At 36.8% G+C, this 10717-nt stretch overlaps 1 long non-coding RNA gene across 1 annotated transcript; it reads left to right on the top strand.

The window, feature by feature from the left end:
- Window positions 1–5488: 5488 nt before the first annotated feature.
- Window positions 5489–6170, top strand: LOC103464172 (uncharacterized). Its single transcript, XR_533609.1, has 2 exons — window positions 5489–5532; window positions 5766–6170. It is a non-coding gene; the product is annotated as an uncharacterized LOC103464172 (long non-coding RNA).
- The last annotated feature ends 4547 nt before the right edge of the window (window positions 6171–10717 follow it).

Below are 10717 nucleotides of genomic sequence, written 5' to 3' on the forward strand. Positions count from 1 at the left end.
TATATATATATAAAGCAGGAACGCCAGTGTACACATTGTTTTAATTCTTCATTTTATTGTTAGTCGTCCTTTTATAGAAGTGTTAGGGAATAGAATATACCACTCAAAAGCTGAACTCCTCAAATAGTTGAGACCACATCTAGAGACGTTTATAAAAGTCCATTTTGATAGTTAAAACACAAAACATTCCTGAAACTCTTATCCTAAAGCACGGGGGCATCTTAGGACATGATCAAAAACATAAACAAATACTTAAAGATTGCCAATGAGACACAAAAATAAATAAAGCAGACTGGTACGCAGTGAAACATTTAAACAGCAGAAGTCTGCATAGTGAACTGCCTGAGATAGGGACTCCTCCATCTAATCTCCAAGAAAAAACATAATGGGGGTTACAGCCAATAAACGTCAGCCACTCCAAGTTTGTGCCTGTGCAGCAACAATACCAGGAGTTCTGCTGATGGACCCTGTCCAGGAAAATACAGTTAGTATGGATCAGCAAATTCAGGTGAAGAAGGTTTTAGCCAGCCTCACAAGCTGTTGCGGGAAATGACAGGCAACCTGCTTGGTACATCAGGAGACATAATAAAAGGAGTGCTTTAAATAAAGGCCAGGGAAACGATGTTTCAAGTTTTTAAATACAACTGATATGTATGATCTAAATGTTAATCAAATAAATGTAATGCTTCCCACCTTGTCACTTGCAAGAGAGTATACAAAATCCAAACCAGTGAAGTTTGAAAAAAAAAAAAAAAAAAAAGAAATTCATTAACCTTTTTGTAAACTCAGCTTTAAATGGAGCGTCTCTTAAGTGAGAAGTTACCACTCAAACAAAGTGAAAATGAATCACAAGGTTTTGGATAACATAAACAGTTCATGAATCCTTCTAGCAGACCATAAAATATTTGAACTCCTTTAGAAACCATAGAAGAAGAACATGCGAAGCAACAATGTTTTTGCTTGTTTGGAAAATGAACTGCAGTGATTTATTTTCTGCAGCAGAATCGAGTTCAAACTGCCCCTTCGCTGAGAATGAAACTAAAGCTGAATGATCTCTGGCCTAATGTTTGGCATCTGATAAGCATTGTGACCAAGTGCATGAATATCACTTTATCCTTCTAGATACATTCCCAAAATAAGTAGTTAAAGTTTTACTGATAAACTACTAATTACAACATAAACAAACTAGTATTCCCCGAAAAATGTGTTATGTTTTGTTTGTGCTTTTTATTAAAGTTCCCTATTAACGCAAAGAAAAAAAGACATATTGTAGGAAAAGACATGTCAGGACATCACAACTTGCTGCTGCCTGGAAATGTACAGATCAGACATGAATTTACAATTTCTTTTGAATTATTACTCTCCATCTGCTCGTTGCACAGGATCTGTTTCCAGGGCACTCAGCCGCATGTTGGTCTTTGTGTTTCTTTACCATCCAAGCCCAGAAGGATTTGAAAACATTATGAACAGGACAAAGTAACGCCTCAACATGTAAACAAATTGCTGGTGTTAAAAGGGGAAAACAATGAATGACAAGAGTTTTGCTAGGGGGATTATTGACTAATTTTTTTAACCTTTCAGTGGAGCCGTGGTATCAATTATTTAAACTCCGTAGGTGGGTTATGTTGATCTCTGGCTCTGGCTCACTGTGATGTTTCATTTGCTTCCCCGAAGTCCTTGTGTTTTTCTGCAAGACCTTCATCGGCTTACACATGTTTTAACTGTAACTCATTCACTGAACTGTATCTCACTCTATCCTCAGAGATGAATCCGACCCTCAGTCTCTCAAGCAACATGAGTCGCAGCCGGCGCACACTGAAAGCAACAGCACACATACTATGAATCATAATTTGCGCAAGGTAAAATGTAGGACCACTCGAATCACAAAAATAAAGAAAAATGGACAAATAAGTCTCATGGAATAAATTTTTTTATTTTTAGACAAAAAAAATACCACAGCAACTTTTGTTTAAAAGATTGGGTGGAGAAAATGGAGATCTGCAGGATTCGCTGCCTTCGGAGAACCAGCAGCATCATCAAGGACTCCTCACACACAGACCACCACCTCTTCAAACTCCTGCCCTCAGGGAGGCGCTTCAGGGCAATAAAGTCAATGACAAACAGAATAAAAAACAGTTTCCAACTGAATTTCTTACAACTTTCACACTTAAGAAGTATAAATGAGATCATATGTTGGCTGTGAGAACAGAAAGTGCCCCAGTCATGAATATATGATTTTGTACATTGTCAGTACAAAATTAAAAGCAGGATGCTGTTTTATCCCCCGCCAGCCTTTCGTCACTACTTTACAACACATCCAGAGAACATTTTCATCCATTATCTGCTCAGCTCGTTACCATGGTTACTCCAGCAGGCACTTTGAGTCCCCCAACAGCTCATGAACCCTGACCAGGCTCCTCATTTTGACTTCTTAACCATAAAAGTTCTCATTATTGGTATAATTCAGAATATTTGATAAATACTGGGATTTTTACATAAAAAAAAAAATTCTGTTTTATTGCCACAAGAAGAACTAGTAGCTAAAATACCTCAATACTTAGCGAGATAATATTTTTCTGACACATGAATTAAGAACAAATGTAGCGTCTGTTATGAATTTTGGCTCTAAGTTTTACTCATATTACAAGGTATGTTTCAATTACACAAAATGAAAAATAAATAACTGAATAAACAACGTTAAGACAAATAGTAGGTTTAGGTTGACGTGTTTTTCTCTTACTTTGGTCTGATTTTTTACGTCAAGCAAGTTTATAACACGAGATAGTAACTGACTGAGTTTCTCTCCAAACTTTTGCAAACATCCTCATTAAAATGGAACAAAAAGACAAAAATCTCTGCTTTTTAATTCATTATCTTAACTTTTTCTTTGCCTTCTTTTCATACAAAACATTATCTGTTTACATTAATCATGAGTGTGCTGTGCAGCTAAATGGTTTCCATTTATTAAAATCTGATGTAGAGTTGCTTCTGAGGAGATAAATATTTGAATAGCCAAACAGACATTTACATTGACATTCATTGTTCCCTGGTAATGATATTGCCTTTTGACTTGGCACACTTAAAGAGATGAAATCAATACTATCACAAACTGCCGGACAAAAAACAATGTGTCCTCACTAACTGTTGGGAAATTATTTTACATCTCTTGCATTGATTTAGTTTCAAATTAAACTAGAAATTGGATCTGGTTAACATGTATATCTGTAACCACTCTATGGTTTAGTAATTAAATCAGGCATCTGTTTCAGCAGACAAGAATCACAAAGCAACCTGGTTTCACACTCTCAGGCATGGCAACAGTTAAATTGACTTGTTAGTGATGCTCCAGATTTATTGGGACCTTGTCTTCTGCAATAAATTTTTTTAAGTCCATCATCAATATGATTATACTCAGAATAGTCTCAGAAGTTTGCTTAGCTAGCTTCATGAAATAAATTTCCATTCAAGTCTTACATCACCATGTACAATGCAAGGCATTGGCTCCAATGCTGTAAAGCACACTGCCTGTGGACTCTACAGAAACATGTTCTCTGGAGTGATTAATCATCATGCCTCTCTGTCTGAGACTTTATGGGTTAAATCTAGGCCCTGCAGCTGTCAGGAGAATAGCATTTGTTTTTATTGTGTCCAGTGTTAAGTTATGATATTTTTAAATCATTGGACTGGGCCACGTGGTTCCACTGAATGGAACCTTTAACGCTGCAGCTTACTGAGACATTGTGAACAATTTTATACTTCTGACTCTGTGTGTAGGCGTCTCAGGGATTTCAACTTGTTTTCTAATACGAGTGCATCGGTGGAACAAGCACAGACCATTCACAATCACAAGTTGAACAGCAGATTACCTTTGGGTCAGATTTCTGACTGGTTCATTTCATCTCATTTAAAGTTTCAATTGCTTCTGAAATAAAAGACAATTTATGACTGTTCTTGGCTAGAAGTGACGGGTTTGCAAGGGGGAGAGGGTTTACAGAAACAACATCTCAAAGGAGAGGGTCTGAATGAAAAGACTAGCGAGTATGTAGTCACAGATGATGTGATTTTCCTTTTTTACCAAAAGGTTTTTTAAATTCTCTTCATACTTGGAGCAATCCCAAGTAACTTGTTGGCAGCTGTGACTGCGTTTCTGATGGACTTTTTCTGTACCAAAGTGGTATTGCCAAAGTAACAGATTGTACAATAAGCTAAAATACTTGCAATAAAGGTATTTTTCTTGGCTGTTGACACAAGAAACAAGCAATTCTTTTAAGAAGTGTAATCTTTACTGTGACTTAATTTGCATGAGATTCGTCCCATTTCAGCTTGTTGTCTAGCACAGTGCCAAGATATTTGTAATTAGAGACAGAATAGTCTCTCCGTTAATGACTGTGACAGGGAAGGGTTGTGACCTTCTAAAATCAACGGACATTTCCATATTCTTATTAGTGTTTAAATGAGGTTTGACTTATTGAACCAGTTGAAAAGGGAATATAAAACTGGACCACAGCATCCCTTTCATTTAGGAGGCTCACCGAAGCTGAGTTGTCCACATATTTAATAAAGTGCCTGTTAGGTAAAGTGCTGCTGCATGAAGTAGAGGTGATAAAACATCCCTGCATGTTGTCATTGTAGCAGAGGGAAAACAGCCTCCTCTGACTCGCTTGCAAGTCCCTAACCCAAAATTCATTAGCCAGCATGTCTGCAAGAGTCTTTGATATCATAGTATTAAAAGTAGAAGATAAATCCTCAAATAAAATCTTTGCATGAGCCTCTGGTGTCTTAAGGTGTGTGTGTGCGTGCGCACTTCATTAATGTCAGAATTGCATCCTCCACCCACCTGGATGATTTGGAGAATTTCAGTGGCTCCATAAGATGGCGGTACCTCTTTACCAGACAATCCAGACACTTCATGAACAGAGATGTCAGTGCTGTTGGTTGAAAGTCACTGGGTTCTGTAGGTCTTTTAATTTTTGGAACAGGTACAATTATAGATGTTTTCTTCTGGGTAAGAACTTTGCAGAAAGAGTAAAAAATGTTAGTGATGGTGTCAGGGCCCTGGCTTTCCCAGGGGTTCTCACATATAAAGATATAAAAGACATCAAATTGTCTGATATTTAAAACAGTGGCCGATAGAGGTGGGAATTCACTTCACTGCAAAATTACATAAATAAATTCCAACATGATAAGCAACAAGGACTATAATGTATGCTCATGTAACCCAGGGTGAAAAAACTGCCCTTAGTCCCGCCTTGCTGCCCCATTGGTTAAGAGTGACAGTCAGTCACACAGTGCATGCAGCCAATTGACACACCTGATGTAATTATTTAGGCTTGCTCCAGCTTTCCCCAGTCAGGTGTGAGGGGGAGAGCTGGAGACAAAGGAGCTACAGGTTGGTGTTTCCAAACAATCAGTTACCTCTTTGTTTGTTATGCACTTTTTTTAACCTTACAATATAAAAATCATGTAGATCWGAAAAGATCCAGTGAGTTTGGAGCCYTGAAGCTGCCATKCTCTCTACTGTTAATGGAATTGGTGAGTAGTGGACACAATGTTGTTTTGTTGTTTTAGCATGTTGGTGGTAGCCAATGCTTATTGTTGTATGATCTAATGTCTTAAATTCAACMTKTTTAAGAAAATGAGATAAATGCTACTTTATTTGGTCTGACAGATTAGATCTATYGCATTTATCTCTATGTATAACTGAAAAAGAAAGTCTAGTTAACTAGCAGGCTGGAAATTTACTGGTCCTGTTTATTTTAATACAGGCCAGGTGATCCCTTTGTAGGGTTAAAGGATGGCGAGCTTCTGAAAACTGGCTGGGGCCAGGAGAACCTGAGAATCACTCCATACTGGTCTGGTAGGAGGCTGGTCTGTATCATTTCCCCCTCCATCTCACCATTCGGACACACAATCCACTATTCATCTCTTCATCTGAAACGACTTGCGCTAGGACATTGTCATCTCAAATATCTGGACAATTCAACCATGGAYTTTTTGAATGTGTGTAGGTCAGACACTGTGCTGACCAGTGGGGAAATTTAAAACGGTTGTGCACAAATGCACGAAAGATCTACTGCAGTACTGTGTATATTTAATTTGGGGTTCTATGTATGTTTGTCTTGTGCTGTTCACTTTAATTTTCTCTTTAAAAATACATGGTATTGAAAGCAGTTCTTTTGCATTGGTTTTATTGATTACTGACAACGGCTCCAGTAGACGAATTCTAGTCTTCTGATTTCTTCCATCCAGTCCTTTTACACTTTAAATAGTGCTACACTCAACACATAGAACACTTGAGAAGAACATGCACACACACACATTTTTTGTGGAAAATCCATTTATTCTGACCCAGAGTGTCAGAAACTAAACTGAAAAATATGTCTTTCTACATGTTGCCAATTTATATTTGTGGTTTGCAAACACAGAAACACCCTGTGAGAAATTTACTCTGTCCCTTGCTGAAAACATCTAAATCCAAGACTCTGTCATTGCTCTGGCATCGTCTAAATGGGAATGAACTTGTCTGACTCTGATTCTGACTCTGATTCTGACTCCGCCTCCACCGCTGCTGGCTTCCTTGATCAGAATCACAATGTGATGCTGCGAACGTGAAGGCGCTCTAAAGATGCACCACTAACCACAGCAGTGGGTTAAGTGGTTCTGCGATTTATTTGGATTTCCTGCCAACTTTTTCCAGTTCACGCCCCGCAGTGATATTAAAAATGTGATGTGCAGCATACAAATGTCTCCTATTTCAGCAGAACTGTGAGTCAGAGCATGAAGAATCACTTCAAACAAACACTGATGACAAATTAGTCATGTTGTGATCTGACTTGGATCAGAAAGGAGCCACAAACCGCCATGGTGGATGAAAAGCCAAACATATTGTTACCTGTTTATGAAGCGTCTTGTACATGAACTGACTCATGATGACTACTTGTGTTCTTTAGATAGTGCTGCTGACATTCTTCATGTAATATCAATTAGCTATGGTTGGTAAATGACTTTGTTACCCTCTGGAACAAATTAACATGATATTATGCCAGATGGTTTATCACAGTAACCATCTGTCAGAAAAGAGCAGGTACAGAGACACTTTACAGTAAGAAGCAATGTGAAGTGACTGCAGAGCAGCTGCTGATTACTAGCTTAGTTTAATAGTTGAAGTTACATAATACACTGAAAGCATAAGGCATGATCTTAAAAGGTTTATCATCATTTTTTTTTTTAAATTGCATGCCTCACATTAAATTTATAAAAAAAAATGTAAGGTCATTTATCCAAGAAGGGTGAGGAAGTCAGGAGAAATGATGCCTTAGAGCAGTTTAATGGAGACTTAGCAAACTGGCACCCTATCCAAGGATTTAAACATGAGGCATGTCGAGCTGAATTCACCTGCAATTAACCCCAGTTGTGTAACTATTGGTGCAGTAACATCCATAGAGAGATCATGAAAATGCTTTCTTTTTCTTAACACGTCTTTTTCACGCACTTTTCATCCTTGGGTTGTGATACTGCATTAGAATGTAAAGTTATCATTATTCTATACGTTTTACTCTTCTGTACCAGTATCATGCTGTAGACAGATGGATATATTGAGATGAAGCTGTGCTTAAATACCTAAGAAGCAGTTACTAAGAAAACATAAAACATGCATTTCCTTTCATAAAGAATCAACTATATTGTTTGTAAAACATATTTCTGTTTAGCTTTACAGGGGGAGCTAATCAGTGTACCTGTTCAGCTCCATCATTGCAGCTGTAGGGATTTTAATTTCTGCAGGAGGTTGATCACAACATGTTGTAAGACTTGTAAATTTCACAAACATCGCTCTCAGAAAGAGATGTTTGAGAAATCTAATTCTGTAGCCAGCTCATTACTTTTGTACACTTTTTTATACCTAATAAATTCAGGTATGATACTTTATAAGTCTAAGAAAAACTTTCAGAAAAACAAACAACTAAATGTATCAAGTGAACAAATTCTCTGTACCTGTTTATTACATCCCAACCTGCTGATTTGGAAATAATTTTTCAGAGAACTTCATGAAAACATTACCTCACTGAAATTGATCTTTTATGACTTTAAAAGGGACCTGGAGCTCATAAACCACCTCTAGGTATACTGCTGACATCAGGCGCTCAGAAGTTTATTTTTATGACCAGCTTTAATCGGTCTTCAGCAGGAAAGGAGCCAACACTTTATGCTGACACTGGGCAGGTGAAAATTGCAGATCTGTCTACGCATTTATCTTATCAGGATCTTATCAGTATGTCTTTTTTGCCATGCAGTCTCTTCCATCTTTTAGGCATTCCGCTTATTACCCTGATATGTAAAGTTCTGTGTGTCTGTTAAATGATATTGTACTGACATTTTGTTTTTTGGTTTAGTAAAATTTTTTAAATTGCATATATGCTTTGAGTTTTGGCTGTCTGGCTCTGAAATAGGATTGTTACGCTTTCTTTAAATAAATGACCGTTTACCCAATCATATGACACACGTGGGTCTCTTTGTAATATTATCTGAGCATATTAAGACATACTATAAATCAGAGCTACAATTAAGCTCACCATTCTTCATATCCCTGGTTTAAAGTAAGCTTTTAATTTTACAAACCTGTTTCCTCTGACATAAACTAATACAAATGTTTTGGAATGGCTCTCCTGGAGTCTAGACATGAAACTAAAAGAGATTCTGTGTAAAGAGTGAAAGACTATGGTAAGAATAATACAAATGAATAATAATAATAATAATAAAAAAAAAAGAGATTATGTAAGGGTAATAAAAAATTTAAGAAAAATTAGGATAATTGAAAGGAAGTCTTTGGGCCTTAGAACTGCAGCACATATCAGCATACCAACTGAAGCATGCAAGGTGCTTGTCAGAAAATAAAAGAAGAGTTTGACCTATGTATTACTAATGAAGATTTTTCAATTTTTATTGAGAAGAAAGTTCATATTGTGAAGAAATGCATTTTTAAAATTTAAGACTTACAAAAGAAACATGAGAAATATTCATGTACTTCATGATGGATAAAAAAATATGCAAATTTTAAATGCTGTGCAAAATTACAAATCGTCAAGGTACTATGACATATTATGAACAAATGGTGGCATGTAAAATCAAGACAGAAACAACCAATCAAAACACTGACACATAAACTTCAAAAAATGTTCAGAGATGAAAATATTCAGCTGAAATGAAGAAGATGACCAGTGTATACTGGTCAGATCTTGTTGTGTTCATTTTCCCAGAACAAAAATATTTTCTCACTACCTTTCCATTTATTGAACTACAAGTACATCCAGAATTAGCTTGGCTTGTTAACTCAGACAGAAGATAAAAGCACCTGTCAGTAAAACTAATAAAGCTGCTGCAGCATTCATCAGGTCCTGCCTGGACTGACTGTAGCCATCTGGTAGAAACTGCCCGTCTCATGCAGGAACATTGATATAGATGATCTAATGAACACGCCTGTGCACTGAGCAGTGAAATATTTAAGGTTGTGCCTTTGGCTAATTTGTTTAAACAGGAGCTGAAGCTTCCCTTGGCTACATCGACTCCATCTGTTGTGGGAACTGGTTTTATCCGGGGAGAAACACTAACCACAGTGACATTGGCAATCATTAAAGCCAGGATTGATCATGGACCTGCAGCATGTTTCTCTGCTCAGTGTGTTTAGCTGAGAAGGAAATGCAGGTTAGAATGAGGAGGCATAGGGTTTGTTGGATGGAAAACTGGACCACATTTCTCAATGCATTTTTTTATGAGAATAACAGAACAGAAAGAAACTGTAAAGAACAACATGGCAGATCTCATTTACTTTTTTCCTCATCCATGTTTTTCTGCATTATTTTTTCAAAGCAGTAGATGTCGAGTCAATAAACATCATGTACTTAGCTGTGCTTTCTGAAGTATTTTTGTCTTCTCGGTGAATTAACTGCATTTGTCATTTGAGAGACTCCTGAATTTGAACCTTCACAGAGGTTACAAAGGTGTAAACTGCTGCAAACCAACAACCTGGTGCAGCTCTGGTAGAACATTTGTGTGAGTAAAGTCACAACCCATAAACCCTCATATTGCATTTTCTTTTCTTTTCTTTTCTTTTCTTTTCTTTTCTTTTCTTTTCTTTTCTTTTCTTTTCTTTTCTTTTCTTTTCTTTCCTTTCTCTACGTTGGTTTCTGCAAGGACATTTGCAATTCTCCTCAAGAAAATTAAAACAATATTTAACCAATTAAAGCCTGCTTTTATTTTTAAAAGCAATAATCTAGTTGGAATTGGAATTTAGATGCAGTCTGTATATAATACACATATACACAACCGTACAGGTACAGCTGTATGTAGATGCCTGTCAACAAATAAGGAGAAATAAGACGGTAAATGAGACTGAAATTAAATTTTCTATAGCATGTTATTCTAAAGTACTTTAACAGTTCTTTGTTCCGAACTAAACCATCTCTCAGTTTTACAGAGAATGGTCAGATTAAAATATCTTATGATATTAGAGGCCAGAAAATGAACAGACTGGTGTGAGATAACAGAAAAGCAGAAGTAGCTCAAATAACCACTTGCTACAATCAAAGTGTGTAGAGTACCATATCTGAATGCATAACATATTGAATCTTGAATCAGACGGAATATATGAGTTTATATAAAGTGTCACTTCTGTTAGATAACAACAGGACATTGAGGCTACAATCAAAACAGGCTGGACAAT

This window comes from Poecilia reticulata, linkage group LG4 (genome assembly GCF_000633615.1).
Source record: "Poecilia reticulata strain Guanapo linkage group LG4, Guppy_female_1.0+MT, whole genome shotgun sequence".
Classification (NCBI taxonomy): Eukaryota; Metazoa; Chordata; class Actinopteri; order Cyprinodontiformes; family Poeciliidae; genus Poecilia; species Poecilia reticulata.